The sequence below is a fragment of the Lutjanus erythropterus genome, chromosome 19, assembly GCF_056507025.1.
Source record: "Lutjanus erythropterus isolate fLutEry1 chromosome 19, fLutEry1.hap2, whole genome shotgun sequence".
Taxonomy (NCBI): Eukaryota; Metazoa; Chordata; class Actinopteri; order Lutjaniformes; family Lutjanidae; genus Lutjanus; species Lutjanus erythropterus.
Window position 1 is genome coordinate 5041417 of NC_139335.1, and position 19554 is coordinate 5060970.

Genomic DNA, 19554 nt, shown 5'->3' on the forward strand with positions numbered 1-19554 from the left:
TGGGCAAGTTGGTAAACAGTTGTACTAAAGACAGTATAAAAACAATATGTGCAATGTAAAACTGGTATAGAGCAGTATGAGGGTCTGTGCAAAAAAGACAAACAGGATGCGCATACTATTCAGTGTTTAGTGGGGCAGATGGTCTGTGACAAAAAAAAATATTGTCCACATTGACTGATTGATTGATTGCTACACACGAATCTTTGCGCAATCATGTAAATCATCATGTACCACCTCTGTAACAGTAAACAAGTTTGCTATGTATTATCGAATCATGTTAGTCAGTTAACAGTATTATTATTAGCCCAAGTGCACAAAAACTCTTGAGCCACAATCAATCACTTTGTAACTTAACAAGCAAGAGACTTCGTGCTTTTGCAGGTGGTTTCAGAGGTGGAGGATGTGTCAAAGTGTCGAGCTAATGCACCTAAAAATAGCCACGCTACAACTGCTTCTAATTTTACAGCTACAGGTAAGCGCAAATGAGTGACCCAAAAATATTCAAAGTAATGCATTAAGTAGTGTGTCTCTGCTCCATCTCTCTATCAGCTAAGTGGCTCGGCCTGAAAAATGCTGAAGAAGTCATTTTGCAAAACAGCTAAATTCCCCATAAAGTCAAAATTGATGTGTAAGTGTTTTTATTGCATATGTCACCTATATATGCCTATATCCGGCCCAATAATGACAAAAAAGTTAATTTTGTAGATATCCTCGGGTATTTTTTAATGGTATTCCATAGTTTGACTTTTACTGGAAAATGATTAAAAAATGGTTGATGACTCATCTTGCACTCAAGGGCATCGAATGAAACTCAGTGAAGCCAAACTCTCTCACTTATAACACAGCGGAGCATGGAAGGAGAGTACATCCATGCACTGAAGTGGTCTGAAGTGTTTCTGGGAAACAGGCCTCATTGTATAAAGGCACAACTTCAGAAATTTATTCACTGATAAACATGGAACTAGATCATGTTTTATGAAGTATGACAAAATATTTAACTAATAATTGTCCTCCAGTTGCTCCACTTCTGACCTCTTGAGCTGACTTGTTGCTAAAGGAGCTAGCACTGATCCATAGCAGCTGTATCTCTGAAACATATTAGCCAGTTAGCTGTATTGTTATTAGCCCAAGGGTTCAAACACTCTTGTGCGCCACAATCAATCGTTCTGTAAGTTCACAAGCGAGACTGACAGATCCTCCACCTCAGGCACCACCTGCAAAAGTGCAAAGCATGTGGTTAATACAGCTAAAATGACCTATGCTAACAGCTACAGGTAAGTGCAAACAAGAGAAAACCAAAAACATACTGAATGTAATATATGAAGTGATGGGTCCCTGTCTCTCTCTCTCATATGTTATATATATATATATCAGCTAAGCGATCCACAGCCTGAAAACCCCTGCAGTTTGATGTTTAAGTGTTTTCATTGCATATGTACGACAACTCTGTGTCCGTATCTGCCCCAGTGTTCACAAAAAAGTCGTACTCCTGTCGTACGTTATTAAGGTAGCTAACGCCTATCCAGAATTACAGACCAGTTTGCTCTGTATTATTGAAACATATCAGCCAGTAAGTTGTATTATTAGTAGCCCAAGTGTACAAATACCCTTATGGGCCACAATCGATTATTTTGTAACTTCACAAGCAGGACTCTGACTTACCATCCAGCACAGGAACAACCTATAAAAGTGCAAAGCACAAGGTTAACACACCTAAAACCAGCCATGCTATAAAATGACTGTGACTGTGTTTGACAGGTTTACTGTCCAGGAGCAGGTGAGTTATCTGTTGGAGATGTTTGATTGGCATGGATAACCTGCATACATGTGACTCTGCGTGCTGTCTCAGCCTGAACATCCAGATAACAGACCACATAGCACGCTGCGCTATTTGTAGATTTCTGATGCTCTACCCTTGGGTAAATTGTAATGCTCTTTTATCCAACCACTCATAAAACAGTAAACAGTTCAGGGTTGCAGGAAGCTGAATCCTAAGGCTGTATTCAGACAGACAACAGCACTGTATAAAAAAAAAAGTACACTGAGTCATTTCAATGAGGCTATTACACTGACACACAGGGTCATTTGGCACAACAGTTAAAAGCTGATTTTTAAGTGTATTTTTTTACTTATAGATTGCACTATACGTCACCTGTGCGCCAGTATCTGGGCAAGAAATAACAAAAAAACTTGCTCTGTAGGTATTCTCTGGTATTTTTAATGGTATTTCAGAGTTTGTCTTTTCTGGAAAATAATCAAAAACTTTTATGTAGAATGAAATTATGAGGCAGTGGAGCATGCAGGCCTCACTGTACAAAAGCACAACTTTCTAATTTTATTCCCTGATTTGGGTGAAACTGGATTTTATTTTATAGAGAAAATATTTTCTGGCTCCCTGCTGATGTCCTCCAGCTGCTCAGCTTCAACTTATTTAATGAGTTTCCTGATGGACAGATAGCTTTAGCTGAAGTAGGTGACTGTAATTGTTAGCTGTTTGTTGCAGTTAGCGGGCGAGAAATACAGTACTGAGGTCATTTACTGAACTTCCTGGTGGATAGATGACTTACTTGTTCTTAAAATCAGTTAGCTCACCCAAACAAAGAGCTAACAATTTTGGTGCATCAACAAACGCAAGTGCAGTTGTCCTTTCACTGCCATGTTGGACATTAATGAATGATGACCTTACATATTTACCACACAACATGAGCCGTACAAAGAATGTATTATGGTACAGTGAACAAACTACAACCTATTACACAACAGTTTAAACACAATAATAATGATAAAAGTTAAATATAAGAGACTGTATCATTTGCAATGGTTTATGGGATGAGTAGTTCCTTTACTCTTAAAATAATTATGTACACAGTCTTGTACCTTTGCCTTTTTCATTTTTTTCCCTCTGAATCAAATGTTTTACTGTCATGACTTATCTTGTAGGTGGTTGGTTTTGTTCCAGGCTTCAAACTCTTGACATAAGGATTTTCTGAAAACTCCATGGAGTGAGCTAACAGGAAATTCACTTCTGGAACTCGAGCCATTGAAGAAATGGGCGGTCACTCTTGAGTTGAGCTCTACTGGGGCCCAAACCAAGAAAAACAGCCCCACAGACAAAAAGAACGCAAACGGGTGTGTCTTACCTATTATCATGGCACATTTGTCTTCCTAAGTGACACCACTTTGTCAACATGCTCATTGCATTTTGACAGTCCCGACAATATGAAAATTGAGAACAGTAATCACTGTGTGTGAGAAATACAATACTCAAGGCAGAACCCTGACCCAATGCCATAAATGATTCACGCGATCTCGCACGGCAAGTTTTCTCTTTCTGAGAAGTGGGATAACAGAAGGAGGAGGGAATATAAATAAGCTTGATGAAATATAGCAGAATAATCCAGCAGCACAGAGGCTTTAAGCCCGCTGCTTTCTGCTGAAATGATCCTGAATCTGCAACAAAACCACTCCTGTTACGTAACACTTAGCGAAGCAATTACATGGACTCAGGCTGTTATCCCTCACTCATAACAGCGGCGTCCTGAGCCTGAAAGTACACCACCGCCATCCCCGCTGACACTGTCAGACCTTCACTCAGGCCTTTTCTGACACTCTCATCACAGGCTGTTTGATGTATACCTTCTTTTTTTTTTTTTTTTTACCACACTCACAAAGGTGCATTCTTTTAAGAGATTAGAAATGACATAAAAAAAATGACATTATCACACAACAGATAATGAGTAACTGAAGATTTATATGTTGGATTTAATGCTTAAAAATGGACCAGAATGACTGGAATATGTTTTCTTATACCCAGAGGAAAGGAAAAGTTCAAAAATAAGATCTTGTCTTTGTCCAGCCTCTGTCTACTAGACATAAATGAGCTCAATTTAAGACCAGTATGAGACCTTGACCATTTTCTCATACTTGAATTCAGTTCCTGAGAAGCGGCCTTTGTCTCGTCTCAGACCGAGGCTAATTTGAGCCTGATTGAAGATCTTAAAATGTTCTTTTTTTGTCCTGCTGCACCGATCTTTAAATTTGTCTTCAATAATCGGCTCTTCAGATAACAGTGAGACCTAAAAAGGAACTCAGCTGTCTTAAATGAGATCTTAAATTTGTCTCTGTGGTCAAATTAAAGTCCTGTTGCTCAATATGGTCGTCAAAGAGAAACCTCAGAGACACCTGTGAGCTCAGCAAAAGATTTCCTGCCTTTCCTTCGTTTTGCTCCTTTTTTCTCCTCTTTCAGGAGAAACAGATGAAACTTCAGTAAGAATCTCATTTATTTCTCATAAGACAAAGAAAAGACTGAGAGCAACAAAATTGCTGGGTACATCTTAAATGACACCATAAACAAACTCTGGGATGAAACAGCGAGCCAGACTGCCTTATTGGCCAACATCAGTGGCCGAGCTCACAAATGCTCTTTGTGAATGAAGGGGAGTAAATCTCTGCAGCAGCCAGGTTCCACAATCTGCAGGTGGAAAGCCTGAAGAGAGGAGGCGGTTATAGCAACAGATTAATAGGCATGGTTTTGAAATGACACGCTCAATGATCACATATAATGTAAAGGGTGGGGGTCCGCATACTTTTGGCCATGTATATAGTAATCAATTTTCAAAATAAAAGACCCCCTGCAGACTCACGATCATTAAAACGGACAAGAAAATAAAATATTTAACTTCATAGCCTACTCATCCGTGGTAGAAGCACAAAAGGCAAGCAAGCAATCTGAGTCAGTCAACGTAATCAGGAGTGCAAAAGGGCTCTGCAGCTGAAACGCTGTTGGTGGGACGTGTAGCCATGTGGAAGACAGATCAAACCCGTGGCACAGACATGCAGTGCCCCGTGAAATCAGTGTGTTAGTATCTGAAAACTGGGAGTAGCTTGCTCAAAATAATGACTACTATGTAATCATTATTGTGTTTCTTATTGTAATGACATACAGGATCTTTTTTCCACACTGGCTGAAATGGGCTTTCTTAAAAAATGACATGAATCAACAGTCTAATTCAAAACACAACTTTCTGAGGTTTAACAAACTAACTGCAGGCTTGTTCTACTGTGACCTTTATCTGTTATTTTGTCCACCTGGCAATCGCTTTCATGGTCGGAGTTAAGCCCATATTAACACCCCCACCCGATATGAGTTTTGTTTTCCCTGAAAAACATCTAATTTGCACACTTATCCAGTTGTTATTAATTTGCTTCCTTATTAAAAACATTTCCCAGAATCGGCAGCGTGGGCTGTGAGAAATAATTCACTTGGAAAGTTTTCGGTAAAAAAAAAAAAAGGGCAATCGTGACAAAGGCTGAGTGTCAGGTTTACGTTTTTCCTGGTAACCTCACCAGACAAGGAAAAGAAATTCCAAAAGAAACACGATCTATCTGATGTGTCAATTAATGAATCATGGCTCTATTACAACCTCATGACGTTCCTTATTTTGATTTATATTCCCTTTTTTTTTGCACCTAACCACAAAGTAGGCCTAATACATGTTTACAGTATGGAAGGATAATTACATCAAATCACTTTCTCTCGTCTTTGAATGAGAAATGGAGACAATCTTGTGTGTTTCCGGCTCTGCTTCAGGCTTCCTGCAGCTGATTTTCCATCATCTCCTCTTGCCAGCAGGTGAGAGATGTTGAGGTGTAGGGTTGTTCAGCTCCACATCCCACACACTGCATTAAACTCTCACATCCCTCCATACAGTACACTCAGGTGCCCACACACACAGCGAGAGGGCTGCAGGTGAAACAAGTGGCTGACTGACACTGAATATTTCTGGAGCCTCTAATGTGCTGCAAGTCCATTTATAGAGGCCGGGGGGGGGGAAGATGCTCTGCTGGGTTTCTTCATTGTTAGAACTTGACTGTTAAACATGCAGAAGGATTAATTAGTCTAAATGATTGGTTATTGAAGGAATGTTCAGTGTGTTTCTCTCAAAAATCAGCTCATTTTCAGAGCACACTCCTGCTGAAAAACAAGCTCAGATCGTCTGAACCAAAGTGCAGCAGTGAACAAAGTAATCTTAGCGGAATTTTCATCCATTAAAGTGATTATTCTCCTCGCAAAAAAGCTGTAATTTTTGATAGAACAGAGTGACACTCGAATGAATGATTTGGCAGCTCTGGCGAGAGCAAGTTGCTCACAGTGTTTTTGAAATTCAATTTCATAAAGCAGCCGACTGTGGAAATGGGACTTTGCTCTCAGCATTAATGACCGAAAAGGCCAAATTAGCCAGAGGGAAAACAACGTGAAAGGCAGCTAGGACTGTTTGTTTGGATCTCCATTAGCCTCTGCTGTACTGGCTCCTAATCTTACAGTGAGGTTATGTTGGAGCACTAACTCAGAACTGGGTGTGCTGTAAAGGAAGTAAAGCGCAGATCCTCGCCAGGGAACAGACGGCGAAGCACCTGCTGCAATGCCACCACAACTGCCAGATGCAACCAGCAGAGATTTGCAAAGCTCCACCGACGTTAACATCAGCCCAACGTACGTTAACTCGAGATGAAACAAGATTTTCAAAAATGTCAAATTCTTCCAAGAGATATATGTGTTGGAGTCTATCTTGTATGGGAGTCCTTGGCTAAGAAGACATTTAGAACCTCTGCAAAACACAATAACCCATCATTTTGAGGTGCATACAGGCGCATCAGTTGTTCACTGAGAGAGATACTGAGTGGTGTGTGAGAAAAGTGGACATCTTCTCTGAAAGACCATTATATTGATTTTTTTTTTTCACAAATGTTTGACAAATTAAGTAAAAACCCGAATAAATGTGTCGGGGACATAATGAATTCAAATGCTTTCATACAGGGCAATGAATGGCTCTATGGTTGCTATGGCAACAGTCGTGCTTGTAGGTGCTGCGGCCGGTAGCTCTTTCAAATTTGAAGTTTCACTACTTTTCTCCTTTAATTTGTTTTTTTTCCTACTTCATCGCTGAGACACAAATCACCTGTGACAGAAATACACATAAACATGAAAAGGACGCGTGAGTTTTGGATTCAAGATCAGTGGACCTTGAGACAGAAGACATGGTTGACATGCAGCAAAGTTATTGCATGTGTGTGTAGCACACACACATGCAATAACTTTTATTTCGTTATACAACCCTGTGTTGCATGATGATAATAAACCACCTTGATACCTTGAATAGTTTGATGAATAAGATGTGAATCATATGCTATCGCACTCACAGTCTCTTGATCTCAACCCAAATGAACATAAAAAGGAGATTTTGTGAGGAAGGGGGGGCGAGGCGTGGCAGTTCACTCCGGTTCGATGATTCACTCTTCTTTTTTAATTTCAGTGTGCTATAAATTCCAATATCAGCCTACATGAATTTGTTTTACCAGTAAGACTTGTGTTTTAATGCCTCTCTTTGTCATCTGTGATGTGGAAACATCAGACTTTCACGCAGTCAGAGAAAATAAAAGTGTGGGTCCTCCTGTAGTTTACTTGTAACTGCAGAGCTTCTCTCCCTGGGCTGCTGACAGTGCTGTCGCCTGCCCAGCACGCTCCGAATTAGATGTTAATTTCAACCAAACCAGAGTTGCTGATTGCTGGAACAGTGGAAACTTTTATTTTGTGTTCTGTTGAATGAACCTGACGAAGATGTTGAAACTGTAGTTTTGCAAAGGGAATCTGAATTGAGTTTGAGCAATAAATCAAACAAGTTAAATAAGTTAAACAAAACATATTTTACTCTTTAATAAATGTCTCTCACTGTAGCGATCCTTTCCATAATGTTGTCAGACACTTACAAGAACAAGTTGAACGTGCCAGTAGCAAAAACAAACAAGCGTCACCTGCCCTTTACGCTCTGTGGTGCGCTGGGATGAAGTGGCTGACTCTGCGTCACCTGGGCTCCGTCTCTATCACTCTCCCCTGCATCCATCACAGTTAATTTTGTTTGTTTTGTTTGTGGTGATTTTAAGACTCGGTTTGTCCAGTTTGCAGCCTGGCATGCTGTTGCATTGCTCCATGTACAAAGAAACAGCTTACAAACAAGAGCCAGAATGTGAAAGCTCATATACAACTACATTTATGATCATTTATAATTCTTTATTGAAATGTTATCCCGGTGCTAAGCTTCTATCTGTCAAAAATTTCTGTGACATGGCAAATTAAATTTGAATTTCAGCAGAAATTTCATTTTATTTGCACTATGGTTGGTTTTAGGCGCAGAACAGGGACAGAAAATGAATGAATAAATGTTCACAATAAATTAAGAAAACAATAATTAAATAAGAGTTTTTCCTCCACAAAAGGAAACATCAATAAATGAAATAATTAATATATTTTTTCGATTTTAAAATCTAGTTACTTCTGTTTTGCTGTAATCCTAATTTATCACAGATAAGGTCTCTGAGGGGAAGAGTATATCGTCAAACATCTGTTTCTCCCCCTTTTGTTGGTGCTGACTCATCATTTGATATGCATCATCTCTTTTTGTTGATGCATCCTGTCTTTACCACTTGGTCACCTTGCCAGCCTTCACGTGGCACATAATATTTCCTCCTGTACGGGTGGTGATGGTGGTGGTGGTGATGTGGGGAGGTGTTACTAGGAGGCAACATCGCACAGGGAAGCCAATCCTCCCTGTAGGGAAACAGCCTGCCAAAACAACAGTGCCTGTGAGGATTAAACAGAAAGACCAGGCTGATCCTCCCTGCTGATATGATGGACGTGAGGCTGCAGGTTTGATTACATTCTGAGTATAAACTGCACCGAGTCCAATGTGACTGGAGGACAAGCTTTCCTTTGCAGCCTGCGTGATTCTGCAAAACTAAGATAGTATTCAAGCTGGTGAGGCAAGCCTGCTCACACATGCGGGGAGAGAAAGACTGAGAGACACACACACATCCATAAAAATCACACACACACTCACACACTCCCCTGCTGTGCTCTGCTCACAGACTTGTATGGAATCGAGTCACATGCTGTCAGCATGGACAAACACGTTTCCAAGCACATGCCCTCTGTCTCTCTCTATCTCCTCTGTTTTTATCTCTCTTATTTCACTCTGCCTCCTCACTCATCTTCCTTCCCAGACTATTTTTCTGTCCTCTGTCTCTACACGTCTCTCCTGATCCTCTGTTCCCGTCTCATAAACAAAACAACCTTTTCTTGTTTTGATTCTGTGGGCCTGCGTGCCTGTGTATTTCCATCTTGCAGCAGGGCAGCGTGAAGCAGAAAGCAGAAAACAGGTAGTGAGTGTCCACACGCTACAGCAGACCATTTTAATTTAGCTCTCATTTTTCCATGACACAGAGCGTAAACAATCTGGACCCAGCAGAGCGCCTCATTAAACGACTGCTGTCTGCTCCCATTCCAATGTTCAGTTGATTGAAGTTATTGGTGTTGAGCCAAGGCATCCCTCAGAGAGGGGATGACTGCTGCAGTCAGAGAAGTGATTATCCACCGCAATTAACTTCAGTTGCCTTTTTTTGGCTTCCTCAATGTTGCAGGTATACTGATGTCCATGTTCCAATAATCATCATCTGTAGGAGAAAGGATAAGATCACTGTAATAGTAGTATTTATCGACAGGGCCACGGACCTGCCTAGCATGACTTGGACTTGAGTAAGACTCAAGTTATGAACCTGTTGATTTTAGGCAGACTTTCAACTCGACTGTGATTATTTCTTCTTTAAATTTAATCATTAGATTATAATGGCACAAAAGGTTGGGAAGGGTGCTTAATGAGTCATTTAGGACCCTCAATGCAAAGTCTTGACTTAGGACCTGACTTAGGACTTGTTAGTCTTGACCTGTTGGTCTTGCCTTGAGACTTATAGGCCTTGACTTGATGGTTTTAACTTAGGACTTCTTGAGCTTAACGTTTTGGTCTTGACTTGGAAAATGCAGGTACTGACTTGAGTTTGGACATGGCACTTGTTGGTCTTGACTTGGGAATTGTTAGTTCTTGTCATAGGACTTGTTGGTCTTGATTTAAGACTTGTTCTTGACATCTTGACAATTTGGGACTTGTAGGTAAAGGATCATCACACTGACTTCGATTTAGTCTGAAGTTTTAAACAAGTTTCTAAGAGTCATCTTGGGACTTGTAGGTCTTGACTTGGTAATTGCAGGTATTTACATGTTGTTCTTGACTCGAGACTTGTTGTTCTTGATTATCTGCGTTTTAAAAAGTCTGAGGGAAACACGAACCTCCAAGATAGCAACCTACATGCTGAAAATGCTGGTTTGTTAGTATTCACACTGTTAGCAGCCCAGACACTAATTTGCCAGTTTAATTTTTTCTACCATTTCTTTTGCAGTAATTTAGACATTTTAATGCCTAGACTTGCCTCGCAATGTTCAAATGTTCCACCAAAACAAGTTCGTTCCCACACTTTTTTGCTGGTGGGCTGTTGCTGCACCCTGGTCTTAGCACCGCCCAAGACGATTGTGATTGGTTTAGAGAAATACAAACAAGCCAGAGCATTTTTTCCCCGGTAACCGAATGAAGATATGTAGAGCCAGACGTTTCTCCAGCAATGTGCTCAGTGGAAGATTTTTTTGAAGATTTTTCCAGGAAGTCGCGGATTTCCAGGAAGTTCAAGTCGCCATTTAATAGGATCTTGAAGACACCGAATGGTTTAATGCGGTTCCTTGCAGCAGAATTAGTGTTTCTTGAAGTTTAGGCAACTGAAATCTTGTGGAGGAGATTAGGAGTCAACTGAGTCCATGTTCAAATAATAAAACTGTTTAACCAGGATGCCAGTGCACCAGTCCACATGAACCACCACACCCTCAGTTTTATATGCATGCTACTTCCTGCATCAGCACAGAATCCTGCCAACGTATCATTTTTGCATAAGGTGATAATTCATCAGCACCTGTGCGGCTTCATTTGCCTGTTGTGGTTCTGATTGGATTGGCTGACTCATATTATCACGCACAACACAATCATTATCTGAGCGAGTACAGGGGTCTGCAACTTGTGGCTGCGGAGCCACATGCAGCTGTTTTGCCCCTCTCCAGTGGCTAAAATAAATAGGAATTAATAAAGAATTAAAAAAAAAAACATTTTAATTTTCAGCTATATCGCTGTAGGCCTAAAGGGATCGTTACATTCCCATTAATCAAATGAAAAAACTTTTTTTTTTTGTCAACTAAAATATATTTTGCAGGCTACATCTACAGATCAGCGGCTTTTCCACAAAATTTTGGAAGTGACAAGTTATAAGTTTCCCTAGCCTAGCTTTGGATGCCAAATCCAAAATGTCTCAGAAGAATAGAGCATGTTGGCTCTCCAATGTGTCTATTGACCACTCGCTTAATACTTAAACAAGGTTGGGAGGGTTACTTTAGCTGCTGGTCTGTGTAGCTAAAGTTGGCAGTTGGTCTGTGTAGCTAACAGTGGTTGGTCTTACCTGTAAATGTTTCTTTAAATTACATGTTGAGACAAGAAAATAGTGAAAATTCCACCTAGTGTAAGCATTTTTTCAAAGTTAATTATTCGTCAGATTAGCTGGTTTCACTGAGACCAAAGTGATTTTGAGACTTGTGAGGTGTATAGTAGTATTTTAAAATGTGTTTTAAAATTGTAATGCTGCTAATAATCCCAATTTCTACTAAATGTTACTGCAATCTGATTATGTCTTATTTTTTTTGTAACTGTAATGGAATGCAGTTACCTTTTTTGTATCCTAATTAAGTAATGCATTACTCTTCAAGCCTGTGCTTAAATGATACAGTGCAAAAATGTAAACAATGAATGCTGGCTGTGTTTGCATGCAGTCAGTAATCTATTGGCAGGACTCCAGTTTAAGTCATACAGGGACTGAACTAAAGGTGAAATAAGTTTCCATGCCGGAGGAATCAGTTTCGTATGGGAGTCAGCCAAGTGTCTTGACTGAGTTTCTCATAATCGGATATTGTTTATTTTGTTAAATGGGTTAAGATCTGAATTCTCTCAGGTGAACGTATCAATTGATGCACCGTTTGTCCAGCTGATGGACAAAGCACACAGTGTCCTTCAGGCCCGTCAGGCTCATCTGTTATTTCCAGCGTCCCGGTGTTGGTACGGCAACAGCAGCTGCTGCCCTGGTGGTGCCGTCCCCCTGCCTTCAGGCGGCCGGAGCACCGCCGGGTCAGCGTCTGCAGAGCCAGCCGAGGCTTTGGAGTAGAGGAGGGAGAGCCAGGAGAATGAGTTGTGTGTGTGATTGTATGAGTGTGTGTGTGTTTGGGGGGGGGGGCGAGGGGAGGTGTGTGTGTGTGTGTGTGTGTGATTGTGGGGGGGTGGGGGGGTGTCCTCTGGCTGTCTGGTGTTGTCACGGAAGCCCCTTGGAGGCTCGCCAGCCAGCCTCCAGGCCAAGTGATTCACACAGGCACTAATGTCATAGTGCTAACGACTAACAAGCATTTAGTTTCCACAGAGCAGGAAATAACAAGGCTCAACGAGGTTTTATGAACCAGATACCAAAGCTTAGTAGTTCGAGACCCAAGTTTCTAAAAGCAGATTGTTTGTGTTGATATTTGGTCACTTTAAATTCACAACTGTGGTTTGTCATTTAACCGTTGTACAGATTTTTTAGGGGTGGAAGAAACTAATTACAACTACTCAAATTACCATAATGAAGCCAGTTTTTTGGATACTTGTGCTTTTATAATATTATTCTTTTTGGATGATTTTGTCTGTAATTCTACTCAAACTTGAGTTCCCTGCTAACATAGAAATAAAATAACAAGAACAGACCAAGTCATACACACACAAACACAACAGAATAATGCAACCAATAATATAAACAATCATTTAAAGCTGTGGTAGACCATTTATTTTTGCTGCCACTGGGCAAAAATCTCTCCAAGACCAGAGCGTGGCTTAAAAAAGCTGACATTAACCAATGGGAGCAGACTGGCTGACCTGTGGATGGTCAATCAATCGATGGACCATATTTCTACAACTGCAATAGAATGGTGATAGGATATATATATCAGCGATTGGCTGAGTACATCGCTGATTTTTTTTGTCATTTGATTTTATAAAAATATAATGGTTATAGAGTGATGTCTGCTACTCCGGTTCAGGAGGACGTGTGAGGGAGGATCAAACAGCTGGTTTGGTTGGATTTATTTTGTTTCTTGTCTGTTGAGTTCCAGTGAAGGGTGTTTTATAGACTTAACAAGGCAATTAAAGCTTGTTTTAATTTGGTAACAGAGAGAAACTTGAATTCAGAAGGTGTTCAGTGGTATTTTTCTGCTTGTGAGAATATTCCTTTCTTGACATTGTGAGATTTTGCTTATTTCTTTGCAGCTTGCACACATCTTCCAGCTTTTGTCTTTTTGCATTTATCCAGAGTTGTTGTCTTCATTTTTGTTTTTTGTACTGACAGTGGCAGCTAATATGTGATAAAACTTAATTTTTCTTTCAGTCTGGCACCAACAACACAACAGGATGTCTTTTTTAGCTCTGTTACTCTGTTTACCTCCAGTTTTCCTTCATTTTTCCTGTGATGTAATCATGGCGTCCATCCATAAAGGACGGTGGTGTATAAGTGAATTGTGAATCACCAGAAAATATGCCAAAATCTTGCTTAAAGTTGCTTTAAATGTGAGCTTTTTTTAAATTAATTTTCTAGTGTTCAGTTAATTAGATAAATACGATGATTGTCGCAAGACCAGTATGCATTTATAATAATTAGCATCCTGTTTTTGTTCATATATTGAGCTTTGATGTCCCTTTATGGCCCTCAAGCCACCAGTTGAGCACGTAGTTAATGTGTCTCTGTGATAATCCATACAGTGCAGTCTGTATTCATGCAGAAGTGAGCAGCCATGATTAGAAAAACACACACACACAGGAATAGTACAGTGTAGAGCAAAAATAGTAGACCACTAGCTTTGACCAGCTGATGGGAGGATTACTTAGTAAATCCCCTGGTGTTCTGGAAATCTTAACAAGCCACCTAAATGTGTCGGAGTGCACTTTAGATCACGCACAACCAGAGGTTAAAAAAGGCCAAAACATAATGTATGTTACAGTATGCAACGTCAAATACTTGTCTTTCATTCAGGCTTCACATTCAGGCCTTCCTGCAGCCACTACTCGACTAAATCTGCATCAAGAATGAAGGATTAGTCGTTGTTCTCATAACCCACACTTATGTCACCTCATTGAGAAGAAACCATGGCAGAAACATGTGACTCAGACAGAACAAGTAATTGAGTTGAATGGGATGCTGTAGTTCCCCTCTATAAACTTACATCAACATCATATTGTGTCTTTTTTTTTGTTTCCCACGCTGTGAAGAATCAGCCCTCAGCCACAGACTGCAGAGTTGTGATGACGTGCCGCAACAACAACAAAAATATGAAACCTTAGAAATGAGAAATAAGCAGTTTCTCTGTTTCTAGGCAACATCGTCTCCGCTGACCGTGGTGAGTTCAAATGATCAGAGGAGAGTTCACGCTCTCGCTCTCTTACGTATTCTGGTTAAAGCGACCTAGTTTCACATATGCACTCACGTACTAGTCGCCTCTGAGCCAATCGCCTCTTTAGACAGCGGCTTACTTACGTGTTTATTTTGACCACTTTTGTATCCTCTGCTCTTTAGCAGAAATTAGCTGCAGGTCTGAACAGTCAGTTTAACCCTCAGCGCTCGTCCACCTCCACTTCTGCTTCAATAATACCGCTATTTCTGTCATCGACAGATCCCTGACCTGTGCAATCACACAGCACAGTGTGGGAGGATGTTCTTCAGCAGCTACTGGAGGAGTATCAGTCTGGAATGTAACAGAGACTCGCCAGTTTTTAGATTTTATTACATAAATATGGTGTTCAATTGAGATTTTTAGTGCTGAAAGAGGTCTGAAAACAAGAGGTTTCTTTTGCTGCACTGGTTGAATCAGAATCAGGTTTTCTGCCAAATAGGCAGGATTGGGGGAATAACAGATTACATGTAACAAGATTACATAATCAGGGTCCAAAAAAGGTAACCATATGCCATTATAGTTACAGGAAAAAAGATTAGATCACAGTAACATTTGGTAAAAACTAGGACTACATTTTAAAACTACATTTGTGCAGTGTGCACACATCACAATACTCTTTACTACTCACTTTAAAAATGTATTCCGACACAGTGAATTACCTGTTTAAAAATGTATTCAGCAACTATAAGTAATTTAACTTGATTACTCTCCAATTCTTTTGGACAGGGATGGAAGTAACTAATTACAAATACTAAAATTACAGTAATTAAGTAGTTTGTTTTGGGTACTTGTAATTTTAAGTACATTTTCACATCTGTACTTTTACTCAGCCTTATTTTTTCTTTCATCTTTAAGGCAGAGGGCAGAAAAGGAAAATAGTTTTATAGTTGCATCGTGCAATGTAACTGCATTCTGTGTTTTGAACACTTTAACCTCAATACTATTGCTAATGATTCATTTTGCATTCTTAATCATAGATGATATTTGGGCAGTTTTTCTTCTGTTTGGGCAGATTTTCAGATTTTATTGGGCTGGAAAACATCACTGAATGAGTATGATACAGGTACGGAGGTAGGGAGAATAAATGAAGAAGAGTTTTTTGTTGCTGCCATGACCTTTATTTCACTAAATTAAACTTGGATCTTGTTGTATTAGTTGCTTCCCTACCATTATTAATGATTAATTAAGACATTATTTTTATTCGGCTAATGAAAAAGTCAGAAAACATTTTAGAAGCACTGGGCTAAAGCAAAGCTTCGCTTCTGTCCCTCTGATTTCATCCTTCAGTTAATGATTGAAACTGGTCAAACTCACATTAAATGTCTTAACGGTTTTGTGCATGATTAAAAAAATGAGAGACACCATCTACATGTCTTTACTACTCTGAATAAAAAATAATGAAAAGGGACTCTGATGTAATTCTGTGAATTTGTGATGATGCTGTGCAGTCAGTGGGTACAAACTGATCTCTTCATCTTTATCCGTCTGACTCCCGAGGCAGAAGCCGGGTTAGCAAGCATGTCAGTAAGCATGCATAAAAGCAGCACTCAGGGGTTGTTCGGGGTAAAGACTCTCTCCTGTTTTGAGTCTCTGCGCTCAGGGCACGCAGCAGATGGCGACTGTATGTTCAGCACTGGCCACGCTGTGACTGACTCGTGTGTCTCTGCTGTGTCAGTCTGCAGCAAACATAAGGCCACAACAGAGAACGTCTATTATTGATCATATGACTGACCTGATCGCTGTTTAACACTCCATCTCTATGCTGCATTTGGTAATTTTCTGCAGATTTACTATCACAGATATTACTTTTTTCTTTTTATTATTTAAAATGCTTAGTCACCAATAGAAAGGCAAAGTCACGCCCCTTCTGGTCAATGGGAAAAGTTTGAATGGTAGTCAATGGCGAGAGACAAATAATTCTTTGTTTCCATTTGAATTGTGCCATGAATTACACACATGATGTTTGTCAAATAACAATTTTACAAGACAAGGAAATTGCAGTTGTTGCAAGTTTGTTGTAGTTCAGTTTTGTGTGAAACTGCTCAGTGAACTACATCTTTTGACTTGCACAATACACGTCATCACCACCAATCTCACTGCCCCTTGTAGTGTTATCTTACCTGAAGCTTTTTATCAACGACTCCTGATAATTTCATCAGCCGTGAAGAGAAAGAACGAGTAAGAGCCTCTGCTTGTGTGACTGCATCCTGGTACAAAAACACACAGGCATTGTAACTTCAGCGGCTAACGTTAGCTTTTGGAGGCAGAAGGTCATGATGTCACTCACGAAACTTCTGGGTGTGTAGTCCGACTAATTCCGTATCTTCATGGTCTTTTACTTCAACAGTTTTTGTTAAAATTATCTTTTAAATTAACAAATGACGTGTGTTTCTTGGTAAAATTTAAACCAGAAGAAAAAATTTATTTATCAGCAAATGAAAAGACAATGGATAGTGATTATTATTTCAAAGAAAACACATATTGATACATACACACTGCTAAACTACTTATAACACACTTTAGTGTGTTAGCTAGAATTATTAAACTGCCACGTGTACAGATTACTCTTATCTTTAAAGGACCAGTGTGTGCATCTTGCATCTTGTGGTGAGCTTGCAAACAACTTGTGTCATTTTTCCATTTCAAACATGCAGTAACCATGGCTGTGAAACCCGTGCATGCCAACATGGCAGTGCAACATGAAGAGGACCTGCACCTTCCATAGAAGCAAGGTATTTTAATGAGGAAGCGCACTTCTTCTCCAGCGGTCAGGCAGGTAAGGAAATCAAGTCCCTCTACAGAAAACCTGTGTGAGCAGGAAGACAAAAAACAAGTTAACAAACATTTCTCGAACATCACGAGTTTATGGCTCATTTGAATGTTGATCAGATGAGTGAGAGGAATGCCTCGCAGCATACATACCAACACCGACCAAGGAAATTACACACTTGAAATGGAGAAAGTCGGCTCCATGACGAAAAGAAATGCTGGCGGTGCTCATATAAATCATCTGCATCTGCAGATATTACACTCTCACATGGGTTATAACCACAGCAGCAGCTGTTAGCATTTAGACAAGAAGTTGGGTTGCTACTTGTCCTGTATAATACAGGATTGTCCTCTATTGAAAAATAAACACATAAACAGTATGTTTTCACATGACATGAGAAATAGTAAAACCAAACAGTTTTATGAGATATAGTGGTTATGTATTAAATCAGAATGACAGGCAAGTTGTCCTTGTTGCCCTGGCTATGGAGACTCAGATACACTTTTTTTTTGCTTTGTTTGTTCTAATGTTATTTTGACAAAACCAAAACCATTTTGCCCAACATCTATGATCTGATGTTCACGAGTCCTGAATATAACTGATACAACTGTGCTTTACTTTGATTCTTTATTTCCTTCATGATCAGTTTAGCAGAGGATTTTGAAATTGATGCATTAAGAAGCAAACATTGGTGCTTAAAAAAATCACCAGGAAGCAGGAAATAAAATGTTTGACACTCAAAATGTCATGTGGGAGGATGGTGAGGCCCCCTGCTTGATTGGAGTCCCCACGCAGGGGATCGCTGGCAAGGTGTCCCTTATTTTTCCACATTGTCTTGTTACTATGGTAGCCATGCTAGAAAACACTTCAATGGATGTGGACTCTATTTACATATTGCTGTCAGTAGGTACTTTAGCATTAGCTGTTTCTTGCTACATTTCAAATTCTTTCTTGTTTTTAACTCACTGGGATTTTTGTTTTATTTATTTTTTTCCTCTAACAAAAATTAGACCAAGTTAACCAACATTTACACACTGGGCCAATGCTAACCCAGCTGCTGCTGACTGGAGCTGAGTTTTAGCTTAGCTTTTAAACATGCGAGGAAGCTGGCTTTGCAAGATCACAAACTGATGGGAGAATCCATCTTGCCAGGCTTCAAATTACGCACTTGTGTTCGAACATATGAGGAAGCATTGGCAACTATGGTCGTGCTTTGACTTTAGGTGTGACACAGTGAGAACAATGGCAGCTCTTCAAGAGATTAACACAGCCATCGCACCATTTGTATCAGAACTGGGGATTTTTTTTTTGTTCATTAAAAGAAGAACCACACACAGAAGATGTTTTTGCTCTTCTCCCAATTGGCTCCTGCAAGCGTATGATGGCCCAACCGTCTCCGCTGGCTACGTCATACGGTCAGTTGATTTGATTTGTTGAAGTTAGCCTGTGATAGGACAGACAGTTCATCCAATCCCTCGCCAAGTTTTTTTTGGAAGTGCCTGACAGTTTCCAACGATGACTTCCCAGATGATTTAATGTAACAAACCATCTGGCACATCGAGTTAGTTCAAATTGGCCCACATAACCAAACAGTAGCCCAATCATACAGCAATATACGGGCCAGAACCACGTCACATTTGGTCCTCCAGTGCCTGAACAGAGCCAAGCGCTCTGACACTCAATCACACATTGCCACCGAACTTTAGTTGTAGTTGTAGCCCACGGAACGCGGAGTAAAAAGGTAATGTTTCTTCGAAGGAGCCCTTCTGCAAAAGGAAAATATTTTGGTCTTTTTTCACCTCAGAGCAGAGCTTGAATCAGACGGTGCCCTCCATCTCCTGCTCTGCAGGACACGTTGGATGATTTTCTGTTGCTCCCTGTGGAGAACGAGGCAGAGAACAGTACCAGCTATAAGCCCACCACTGAGCCAAGCAACAAAGAAACATGCAGGCAGCTGTGTGGGCTGCATGTTCCCACTGAACCCGTGCTACGATGGTACACTTTCCTTGTTGCTTCCTGGAAAGGATTTAATGTTTGAAATGCAGGAAGGAATTTCATACATTTTTGCAAAATGAGCATAAAAGAAGATGCAGGCTGCAGAGACAAAATATAACAACACTGTGTTCCTCTGCTGCTAATAGGATTGTTAGAAAACGGTTGAATTTAGAAAGTCAAATCATGCATAATGTAACCTTTTCCAACTGGCATTAAAACTCTTTAAAGATCAAAAACCCGCTGATGTTTTTGGCACAGTTTGATGTTCAGGAGGTGAGTAATAGCAGACAGTAGGAGCCTCTGACTGTGGCAAAGTCAGTGGAAGGTTTAGCCTTTTTGTTAC